The sequence below is a fragment of the Lepisosteus oculatus genome, chromosome 10, assembly GCF_040954835.1.
Source record: "Lepisosteus oculatus isolate fLepOcu1 chromosome 10, fLepOcu1.hap2, whole genome shotgun sequence".
Taxonomy (NCBI): Eukaryota; Metazoa; Chordata; class Actinopteri; order Semionotiformes; family Lepisosteidae; genus Lepisosteus; species Lepisosteus oculatus.
The window spans coordinates 30,494,222-30,507,358 of record NC_090705.1 but is presented as its reverse complement, the minus strand read 5'-3'; the positions used below and the strand labels follow the sequence as shown (position 1 = coordinate 30,507,358).

General features: G+C 35.7%; 1 protein-coding gene across 6 annotated transcripts in view; it reads left to right on the top strand.

Moving 5' to 3' along the window:
• The window catches only part of znf385d (zinc finger protein 385D), a 279,058-nt gene that overhangs the window by 31,234 nt on the left and 234,687 nt on the right, over positions 1-13,137 (top strand). The gene's annotated exons all lie outside the window — the stretch shown is intronic.

Sequence of the window (13,137 nt, the reverse complement as noted above, 5' to 3'; positions counted from 1 at the left end):
ATTATATTTTTGTATTCCGTTTTATGTGGATTTAAAGAAGTAGGATTAAATGAGGCTAATGTTTTCACTTAAATCTAATGCACCAAAAGTGCAAATGTATTAATTCTTTTTGGCTCAGTTATTTAGTTATTTTGCCATAGCAAGGATTTCTGATGTACACTCTGAGCACCTACAGTACATCAGTGTAGGGAAAACCGGTTCAGGGACGCCAAATATGTAAGAAAAGTGGCTCTCTGAAGGCACCAGTTCTGTAGGGTTTGGGCATTTACTGAGACAATTATTAATTGTAGCAGTAAATCACAAAGTTGATTCTTTTGATGGCTTTAGAGTCCAACCATGCGACATAACTCAAACAACGCACACACACAGGTACTAATACACGAGGATACATTTATTAATACATAGAACATGCATATAAACCTAACAGATCTTATCGAGAGGGTTATCAGAACACAAAAGATATATATTCAATCAGTTACGAAGTGTTACACATATCAAGAGGACATACGTTCAGTATATCATTCATTAAGACCGTTTCATAAATGAACTTGGTTATAACTTCTACATTAGATACTCGAAACAAGTACATAACTCTTAGGAATTAAATTGATATCAACTGGTTGGGATAACAATTGAATTCTTGAGCTGTAATGCATTGAAGTTGAATACTCATCCAATCTTTGGGGATTCAGATCTCCTGCGGGCACAAAGAAACAGTTGCAGGCTTGTTGCTGTCCAATCTGCGCTCTCTGGCTCGGTGCCAGGCTGTGATGTGCGGCTTGCGACGGTGCGCTGCTGATGCTCACTGTTGGCTTTAACTAGCAAAGTTTGTGCACAGGAGAAAAGATGACTGTGGGTCCCAGCAAGTCAGGAAGAGGACCGGTTCGTTCCTGATGAAGAGATTGTTCTGAATAGTGATTCAGCTGTCCACAGTTCCGACCTGTTCACGAGGCCTGCTGCTGGTTACTCTCTGGCAACCTCCACTCTAGACTCTTAGAACAAAGGAAAGTTCTGGCACTCGGACACACTGGCCGTTCCGTGGTTGTCCGGGCTGAGTCTCAGGATGGTCAGGAGGCGCGCTGCGAGAATGTCCTGCCCTTTGGATTCTCCTTTGAATTCCCTTTAGAATTGTTGAATCTGAATCTGAATCTGAATCTGAATCTGAATCTGAATCTGAATCTGAATCTCCCAGGCTCTCTGTGTTGCCTGTTTTTTTACCTGGAGGAACTTCAGCTCATTGATTGGCTGAAAGTTCCATGGGCATCAGAGTCCCACGTGGGTTACTCGGCCCTACCAGTCCCTGATTGGTTGATCAAGGTGAGATATGAGTTACTTAGTCCTGACACTTAGGAATGCAATCCAGATGTCCAACTCGCACTCCCTAGACAGATAGGCACCAATGGATGACCATTGATCATGATAGCCAGGCTTAGCTAAGTGCATCCCCCTTTGGGAGCTGTCCTTATCAAAAGAAAACATCTTGCATGAATGGTTTCTCTGTGGCTGCACCACAGAGATGAACAGAGAAATGAGGCCTAATTTGGGAAAGCTCAGAAACACTTAATTCTGCCTTATTATTAAGCCTCGCCGCTACATCAGTAAACATTCTTTACCTTTAAAATTTAATTACTGGACCTGTAGCACATTTATACACAAATTTGAAATTATATAATAAATACCCTTCATACCCTGGGGAGATGGTGTACCAATACACAGCAGAACCTAGAGGAATAGCAAAGTTATTCCTCCACCTTACAATTAAAGTACATGGTAAAACATTCCCCTACATGAATTTTCCTGTTATATATTTTTTCTGTTATATATATATAGGTAAAATAAAACTTCTGAGCTCCTAGATTTTGAATTCTTGTGATTGGATGACCCAATTAGTTTTCTGATCCCTAGAGCTAATGTAGTAAGTGGTATACAGGTTGAAACCTTAATGATTGACATAGCTGAAAGAATAACTAAAATGTATCCCTTATTGAACAAATCACATGTAGATTTTTTGTACTGACTCAAATGTAGATTCCATGGTTACATCTTTTAAGGTGACACTTTGTAAGTTCCACTCGCAATGTACTGTGTCTTTGAAATTGAAAGTTGTTTGCCATGCTACATTACAATCAGACTACTTTCATGTATGATTTTTTTCCCACAATCATACAGTATGTTCTATGTTTCTCTTGCCTGAAGGATATACTGTAGTATAGTATGCAGTGCCTATAGTGTAAAATAAGTGCATTGAGTCAGATTGAGAGCTTAGTAATTGCCTCTTTGGCCCTGAGTTCAATTCCAGGCTAGGGGTGCTGTCTACGTGCAGTTTATAGATCTCCCTGTGATCATGTGGATTTCCTCCAGGTGCTCCTAGGTGTCCTCCAGCAGTCCAAAAACATGCTGTAGGTTAATTGGCTTCTGAGAAAACCGGCCCTGGTGTGAGTGTGTGCGTAGCTTTCTTTGTCTGTGCCCTGTGATGGGCTGGCGTCCTGTCCAGGGTGTATCCCACTTTGCACCTGTTGTTGGCTGGAATAGACTCCAGCTCCCCCATGGCCCTGAACTGAATGAAGCAGTTAGAAAATGGATGGATGAAAGGAAGAACCAGAACAAAACATGTTTTTGTGTTAAAAGTCAATGATAAATAAGTGAACCACAATTCCTAAAAAAGAAATATTGATATTTGTAACTGCTTGAGTGGTAGATAACCTCTTCATTTTTCTGATAAAGGCAGAAGGGATGCTGAATAAATAACACATATAGTATACAAAGAAACATGGCATGATTTGTGCTGACCTTTTGCTTAAAAGCCTCATTATTTATTTACTGATGCTGGTTATTCAACATGCAGTTTTGAAGCAGCAGTAGTACGGTAAGAAAGGTTATTAAACCCCACAGTTTTCAAATTTGCTATCATAACCCAGGTCTGAGTGTTTTCAGGAATGTACTGTACTTTACACTTTTTGCCATTTGGATAACGCCAAACATTTTAAAGAAAAAAGTCGTGTCAGTTTTGCTGTCAGCATTCCATCTTAACAATTAAATATAACTATACCTTATCGTATATGTTTGCATTTATCAAACAATAAATGGAAGACAGTTTTATAGTGACAGCAATGTTTTGGCATTATCTGACATCATTATAACTCTCTCTATATAAAGAAAAAATATATATTTAAGTTGCCGAGCAGCTACTGTATATCACCCTGCAGCTCTCAACTTGCTACCCACTAAGAAGGGTTGACCCTGGCCAGTACCTGGGTGAGGTGCGAGTACCTGGAAAGCTATGGTTGCTGCTGGAAGTGGTGTTAGTCGGACCATGCACTCTGCTGTCTGTGTGGGTCCCAATGCCCCCATATAATGGCAGGGACTGTACTCTAGTGGGTGCTGACTTTCGGAAGAGACTTTAAACACTCAGTGGTCATTAAAGATCCCCGGGCATTTCTCAATAAGAGTAGGGAGTTATCCCGGTGTCCGGGCCAAATTTCCTCCCTCGGCCTTTACGGTGGCCTCCAGATTGTCCTCATGTATGACTGGCTTGCACTTGCCGTGCGATGGACTGGCGCCCTGGGTTGTACCCTGCCTTGCGCTCGTTACTTCCCAGGTAGGTTCCGGCTTCCTGCGACATTGTATGGTATAAAGCGGTTTGGTAAACGACATGACATATACTGTATATAAGTTGTTCAGGTGGGGAGGAGTGTAAGCATGTGTAGGCTGCAAAGGAACAAGTAATAGGTTTATTCCATGCTAAAAAGAGAAGAAAGAAAACACAACATTTTGGCCGTGGAGCCTTCTTCGGGTGTGTACTGTATATAAGTTGTACGAACAGATAATTACTTATTTATTGATAAGGTTTGTAATTGCAGAAACGTAGTCTAACCTTTGAACAAATAAAAGAACCATAACATTAAGGCAAGCATTTAGGTAAGTAAAATTATTCCATTCATATTTTTTATCTCATGTCTGTGTATTTCTAAATCTAAATCACTAATTGTGTACATCTCCATACTTTAAAGACCTTAAACTCCTACATGTAGCCACAAATATTCTAAATAATTACGGTCAGACTGATTTTTCTCTACAGTGCAAGCAATAGGAGAAATACAAATGAACAACTATATAAATATATACATAAAATGTCTAAAGTTTAAAACACACAACCTGGGTTAAATCAGGAGCTACTATGGTAAAAACAAAATAGGATGACTTGGTCTAGTTGCATTCCACTGAGTTAAACTCTGCTATGTGTAGCTAATTAAAACTATCAGGACCATTGCATAGTAAAGTTATAAATAATTTAATTGGTTTCATTTTTTTAAACATCAAGAAAGAAAATAAGCAACTTAAACGAAAATATTACTAAAGATACAGATGTCCCCCCTGCCTGATTTCCATCCAGCCCCATTCTCTGCACCTACTCTCTGCAATTAACATGAAACATAGATGAGGAAAAAACGGAAATATCTTGTCATCCAGAGGCAGAATTTAATTACATTTCTTGAAGGCTTAAAAGAAACTATTGCAAAAGGCGTAGAACAGTGGTTAGGGCTTTAGTTCAAATCCCATCTGGGAAGCTGCTGTTGTACCTTTGAGCAAGACACTTCACTCAGGTTACTCCAGGAAATACTTAGCTTCATAAATAGGGCGCCACTGATCATTGTAAATGAAAATCTGTTCTGACTTGACTTACCTGGTGAAATAAAGCAATAAAAACCATACACAGAATTAAAACTCAAAAACATAAATGAAAATATGTTTTTGTCTATTTATAGGAAACTTTTAGGAACTTATAGGAGCTGTTCTCTAAAAAATATTTTAGTCTAAAATAAAAACAAATTGAGTTCAAGCTTGACTGTATGTTCTTTTGTTGTTGTTGTTGTTGTTGTTATTAGTATTATTATCCATTGTTAGACAGACCTTGGAATTCAGGGAACAGACCACTCTCAAAATAGTATGCACAGTGAACCAAGAGGTTGCCACAGGTGAAATCCTAAGGCATGCAAAATTCCTGTGTGCTTCTTTATTCAGTATTCAGTCACTTCATTCAATACAATTTGCATGAATAAGGTCATTTGTTAACAAATCATTGTTACGCTTCAGACCCTTGATCCATCATCCCGGATAACAACACAACAACAGCAATGTTGGAACAAATAGATTTAAAAATGTTTACAGCCTCACAACTGAAGACATTAACCCATAGAAAGAGTCATCAGTGTGAAGAGTTTGACAAATTTAGAAGACAATCGTATTGACTTATCAATTTCATGTTTGAATGTAATATAATGTGTTATTATATACAGGACATTTTCTAGCACTGGACATGCAATCTCAAAATTATTAAAGGTTAAATTTTGTAAAGTTATGTTTAATAATTTCTAGCACATAAATTAATAGATACGTACTATATATGCTAAGAGGAATTAAAAATGGAACCAATTATTTTGGTTCCATTATTTTCCCAGAAGTAGGTATTCACAAATTAATAGTTAAAATAATTTAATTCAATCCATATATACAAAATTAACTATTGTTTGTGACAAAAGCTCATTTTGGTCAATTATTTGTAACACATCATACATCACATCCACATACTCCGTATGAATATCATTCTTTGTGGAGTCCTGCCCCTTTTAATCCTAAAATATATATATTAATAACACGACCCAAACCAAAATAATGAGTAGAACACACTGTATTATTTAACAATGTATAACTCTTAACATATTCCATAAGTCATATGTTACAACGAGGCTTACCCAATCAAACAAGTTTATTCATTACCATATAATATGGTTGGCATATTGTGTACTACAGCTACAGGATAAGTTACTGCCCACATTTTCTTGCATGAGTGGAGCAGAACAGACATGTGATGTTATGGATTGCAATATACTGTAGTATGAACGGGGATCACAATTTTTATATAGTACTACAGAGACAATGTTGTAAACCCACACTTTGCATCTTATTCTGCCCTTATGTGGAGCAATGCACTGGCACTATTTAGTATGTACTGTATATCCTTGAGATCCACAATTATCTATTGAGCTGTGTACAGCACTCTTCACAGAAAGGAGTATAATTTCTCCAAGACATATACACATGCTTTCGTAATGTTTATACACCTTTGGGTACAGTACTTGTATGGAAGATAAGCGATGTATTGAAGTCCTTTGTTGAACAAAAGGGACCCACTTCAAATGTAATGCCTTCTGATTTGATAATGAATTTGAACATTAATGTATTATTAGTAAACTAGTATCATGTGCAATTCAGTTTTCAGCTCAAGACATACTGTAGAACGATCCATATTGTCATAATGATTTGATGTTGATTTTGATGGTATGATTTGATGCTAAACACATTCTAATATTTCTCGGTCCGTAAACATAAATATATAATTTTTCAGTACAGTATATAAACATACATTTACAATAGTTATATTTACAATTACAACTGTAAATGTAGCTAATATCAATTATATTACAGATTTCATATACTGTTCCAAATTTCATATATTGTAGAAGTTACAATTAACCTGAAGCCTATATTACAATGCTTAAAAGAGACGTGAACTACAATTACATATACTTGTCCTGAGGAGTTCAGCCAACTTGCTAATAATAAAGTTTCTTAATTACCCATATCTTAAACTTACTTTAAGACATGCAACTGAACTGGTTTCACATTTGCAATAATATCTCCTTGGCGTTTTTGCCTGAAGGAAAACCTTTCAGATTATTTCATAACTTGTTCCATAACTTTTGTTGTTGATACTTCCTCAAGATTAATGCCAGATTCTGATTTATGCAGCAGGGGAAATTTCGTTGGCACTTTTATACCCAAAGATTGGCAACTTGTTTATAGTATGATACACATCCATGGAAGGAGATGAAATTGGCAGATGTGAAATAGACACAAATAGGAAAAACAGACTTAATTTTTTGTTCAGTTTATGGCTGTCCTTTTTAAATGCTGTGTTTAATAATCCTTATTCTGAGACAAAGGTCCCTTGAAGTGACTATTCTCAAACCTCAATTCTACCGCCAGGCATCTTGCTGTTGTTAACAGATTTGTTTTTGTGTTATTCTATGAGAAAATCTGTGGAATGTAAAATCACAAAAACTGGGATATTAATTAGGACATCAAACCTTCCTGAAAAGATTCCTGTGTTTGTACACAGCACATTGATGAGCATATTTCAACTTTATCAACCGTGTTTATTATAGATCCATATATTTTCTGTAGTGGAAATACTAACCAAAATGTAGTAGCATGTTGAAATTCCCAATTTTATAACTGCTCCACAAATGTAGACCTTTTAAAAAATGCCACTACGCCCTACACTATGTCCTAACCCCTACCCACAGGATGATCTATAAATAGGTGGTGCCCCTTTGTGAGCTTTCCTTGTAGTTAGAGTCTTAGAGGCATGGTGACCTCTGGTATCACCCTGCAACTCACAACTGCCAATCCACTGCTGCTAAGCAGCTGTGAGCCTGATCAGTATGTGGATAGGAGACCTCCTGGGAGAAACTAAGGTTCCTGCTGGAATAGGTATTAGAGGGGTCAGTAGGGGGTGCTCACCCTCTGGACTGTGTGAGTCCTAATGCCCCAGTATAGTGACAGAGACAGTATACTGTAAAAAGGTGCCGTCCTTCAGATGAGATTTAAAATGAGGGTGCTGACGCTCTGTGGTCATTAAAAATCCCAGGATGTTTCTTGCAAAGAGTTTGGGTGTTACTCTTGTGTCCTGGCCAAATTTCCCCTTGGCCTTTAGCAATCATGACCTCTTAATAATTTAATAATCACTTAATAAGCGATTGGCTTCATCACTCTGTTCTCCTCCACATTGATAGGTGGTGTGTGGTGAGCGTACTGGTGCACTCTGGCTGCCATCACATCATGGTGAAGCTACATTTTGGTGGTGGAGGAGGGGAGTCCCCATTACCTGTAAAGTGCTTTAAATAGAATGTCCAGAAAAGTACTATTTAAGTGTAAGGAATCATTATTATCATTATCTATTAATGTAGATCAGTGTTCTCTTTAATTCTACATTGTGTCTAGAACTAGGGAGGCACTACTACATTATTTGTGCCTCAAACATCTTGAACATAGATGGAAACTAAATGTATTGTTAGTTTACTACATTATTTAACCAATATTTATTTAATATCTGAGTTACTGTATATTACCAGTATACAGTATTTTGTATGTGTTTAAGTATGTGTATAAATACTATATTCCATGCTTAACTAATCTTCCACTTAAATTAGAACTTCCCAGTAGTACACAGTGCTGTTGCAGACGAACATGGATTCCACTATGCAAGAATGCCAGACTTTCATAATGAAAGAACTCAAGGCTATTAGATTGTACTGAATAGTACATATACATATCTTTATATACATATCGTTCTGGCACAACAGTCTTTGCTTATGAACATGATCACTACTGTACAAAAAGTGTATTAAATCCACATTCAGAAACTGAAACAATTTTTAGATTTTTTACAGATCTTGAAATACCCATCCAGTACTTTAATGCTTGGACTTTGTTTTGAACTGAAAATAGTCAGATTTATTTCTGTTGCAAGGGACTATCCTGTACAGTATTTCAGGTTTTGCAGAGTTAATAAATTGTTACAAACAACTTAAAATGTGCATTAGAGACAAGGAAGCAATGCAATTCAAAACTTTGTTGTAAAGCTGTTAGTAAAGTTATTAGCATATTAATTATCCTTTAACTCATTTGATCTGGAAAGACACTTCACTATGAGTACAATCTTAACTTTAAAGAGATGTGTACATCATTTATAATTCCAAAAAATATAACCTCTTTGGGAACGAGTGCATACTTTTGTGAAGCATTGTATACAGTATATTAATTTTCCCTAACAAAAAGAAAACTTTCTCATGCACCAACAGACACTTGAGTTGACTCAGGATGTAAGGTCAATAACATTTGTTAATCAATGAATATGCTTAAACAACAGGATGTTTTTAGCAGTCACAAACTTTTATGTTTTTTTATGATTTTAAACTCTACTAACTACTGTCAGAAATTCATCCTTTAATGTAATTACGGTACTTACAGATCAATATACTGTACTATACAAGTTTGGACACATAGCCTCAAAGGCCATGCCACATTGCCTTGATGCTACAATGTCACGTGTACCAGCCAATTTCACCTTTGTGCCTTGTATCTTATTTAAACCGAATTGGTATATCATCTATAAAAGCATAACAAATACAATTTCTAAGAGACACTCAGTAATGTACTGCACAAATCATTCTTACCTTTGAAGCAACAGTGTTTTTTACAGCTTGACCAAGTAGTATATTTTTAATTTCAATCTTTTCCATTGTTTTTATAAAAATAACTAAAATGTTTCTTTTGATTACATTTTGACAGTTAATAAATCACCTTATAGCTATTTCACTCCCTTCAAACCTAAAAACATAATAGCAGAAGCAAAATCATATTAATAATTTAACCAGGAGTAGTAATTAGCAGTGGTATAAGTAGCAGTTAGTTTTTTTATGGGTGGATATTCACACTTCTTTTGAAGTAATTTATGTTGTAAGACACAATTTTAACCTTGAAATAAAAGACCAAAGGGAGTTTCATCACTGAGAGAAAAGCAGAAATGGAATTCATCAGATCTTAGCCTGCCTTTGTAATGTCCTAAGAAGTTGTTGTGGATTGACTGGCTTTGCTCATTCTAATCTTAAACACTTTTCTGACTCAGGAAATGAGCAGCATGAATTACATTGAGCTGTGCTCTTGAATTACTGCCATGTGAATGAGATGAGGAAAGATTGATTACTGCCTCCACTAGGGGATACAGAAAAGACAATGGGAGGTCACCTCCACCTTCTCACGTATTGTATTAGTTCTGATCTTCCAACACAGTATCTCTTAAAGTTAAACATGCAACCAGGACTTTTAGCTTCAACTATTTTTAGTCAAGTACCGTGTGTTCATTGTGATGTCTGTGTTTATTGATAATATGTGGATCTTTGACATGTTTTCCCATCTCCTTAAAAATATCATATCATCAACAGAAAATAATCTGGGTGTATGATCTTCTTTGCCCCTACATTCTTTAAATCCAATGGGGAAAAATCAAAAATAGATATTTAAGATAGAATATTTAAGGTTAAAGATTATAGAATGCAAAAAATCAGTTTGTTGTACACTAAGTACTATATCGAATACAATAAATGTCTAAGGAATTTTGAAAGCAATCAAAGTGATTATTCAAAACATTTGGATTGTTATCCTGATGCACTGTGAACTCAAATATCAGAATATCCAGGAATACGTCAAAGTACTAACAAGTAAAACAGTTATGAATATCTTCTGGAACCTATACATTTATTCACATACTTTTTCACGATCATTTAGCTTTGTCTTATTTGGCCTTTGCACAAACAAATCAGCATACTTTTGCTACTAAGAGAGACTATTTGCTTTTTTAGAAGGGCTTTCATTTAAAAAGACAAGACTTCTTGTGACTTCAGTGCAAGGCATGGATAGGGGGCATGTGAAAGTACGATAGTGGATTTAAAACTATTGGGCATTATACTATATTTACTGTAAATACAGTATATTTATTATTTATATTTATATTCTCTTGTGATTTAATTATAAATATTATCTATAGTTATTCAATCATCATAATATAACCACACACATAATTATGAAATCAAATTATACAGTTTATTTATACAAATATTTATACATATCTTAGAATTACATTATGATTATCTTTAAATTGAAATTAATAAACTTAATTAATAATTTAATTAAATTCATACATGTACTATATTGACATTTTTATTACTTTTACATATACACACTATTTAAATATTCAATTTACATTCACAATCTCATAGCGGTACTGGGATATACAGTAGCAGATGTTAAATTGAGGAAGGGAGACCTGAAACAGGCACTTCACATTCACAACAAGCTATACTATTTCTACTATATATACTAAACTATTTTTTATATATCCATCTACTGTACTGTATGTAAAAAAAAAACAAAGCAATGGTCTGTCCAGGATTTGATCAGCTCACCTTCTTAGTAGCAGGAGGCTGTCTGAACCACTATGCTAAACTGCCACTTGGGCACAATGAGCTACAGTACATTACAGTTTATGCATGTTTCATTGTCCATTACCGCTATAAGGACAATACAAGTGTTAAAATGAACGTCGCCATGTTTCCAAAATATCCACAAGTGATATTTTAGCTGTCAAAATTTCTTTAGTTATGTGATTCCATATTAATATTCCCTATCAAGTGATATTAAATCAGTATTTACTTTTTTTTACAATAACAGCAAGTAAAGTGTTCTTATTACTTATTCTTAGAAAAGGATAGAACATTATAGCTTTTTATGAAGTATACAAATTTTAGATACAGTGGTTAGAACAAGCACATCAAACTTCCAAATTAGTTAATGACTTTGATGCGTAAAATAATTATGAAGGTGGAACTTCTGAAGAAGGTGAACTCCACTACTATCTAGTGTGTGTACAATAGGTACAGTATACAGTATATTATGTATGAGACCATATGTCTTGAAAGCCACTACAGTACAGTAGGTATGCAATATATTTCAGTGCTTTGCTGATTATAGTCATCTTTGCTTGCAGACCAAATCAGATTATACTACTGTGGTTTCTGCACTTTACAGATGACTGACTGAATATAAGATTTGAACAGATTTGAACAGAACCTTCTTTAGCTAAACTGTGGCAAAACGTATACACTTAGACTCTAAATCTGAGCTTTGCAAAGGTGGTGACTTCAGTGGTGATGTTGATCTGGTTGAAATGGATGGTTACTTTTGACCCATTATTTTCATTTTTGAAGTACCACAAGGTTATATTTCTTTCACTTGTGTAATATTGCTCAGTTAAGACCCGCATTCTAACTACCCAGTGCTAAATAATGATGCATAGCTTTATTTAATCAAGATTAGATTAATTTCTTCATGCCTTACTTATTGTGGTACTGTACCTTCTCATTTAATAATTAGTTTTCAGTATGTTCATTAATCTGCAGCTTGTGTGCTAACTAAAAGTGTCTTTGTAAATTGCAATGCTTTCAGAGGATGTTAAGCTTCTCCTGTTTATGGATATGACTCTGAGTCATTTAGCTTCTTCTTAAAAACGGATCACATGTATCCAGTACTTTAAACTGAGATCTGATGATACATGCCTTCTTACTGTGCCAAAGGCCAAGCCTTTTTGTGACTAACACTGTTTGCAGACTTTGCTGTCCAAATTAGAGACTTAGAGAATGTATGCAACCTTTTTTTTTTACTTCTTGCTTGAGATTTCATGTACAATTTAGCTTCCTGTTGGTATTGGGCCAACTTGCTTTCTTTTTGCTTCTATTATCCGTATTACTGGTATAGTATTGTACAGTGCTTTGAGATTCCTGAAAGGGGGTCACAAATACATTATTTTTTTCTACATAGAATTGTAAATGAATTACATTACTTACATTATTTTGCAGTTGAAATTAAAGATAAACAACATTATGAGTGAGCAACATCTCCATTGCTTTCAGTTCTGAATTTACTCACAATAAAAAATAACTTAAAAAGACAATAAATCTTGGTCCATTTTCTCCCAGTACTAAATTTTGAATTATTGTTGTTCAAGTGCAGTCATCATGTGAACAGTGCAGTTATTGCCCAGTTGTCAAATGTGTCAACTGCCGTGGTATGTACAGTACACAGAGCTCAGAGTACAGAATTAGAGTACAGAAACTAGAGATGAGACTACAAGTGATACAATATGTATTTGAATATACCTATATTATGCCTGGGCGAGCCAGAGTTCACAGCCCCCCTTCTCCATGGCAACTGGCCACAATTGGCCCCCTGACACCACTTAATGAGTAATTACTTCATCAGTGCCGAATGCCTGAGCTGAATGCCTAAGCCTAGAGCCTAAGGCCTAAAGCCTAGAGCGTCAAGTCCACATTCAGACGCTCTGTCATTGAGCTTCCTACACGGAAATGGAAGTGCATGTCGCATGAACAAACCTGCCAGTTTATACTTCCAGTTGTCTCAATCTGTCTGACTTCTCCATCCCAATTCTAAGACGGAACC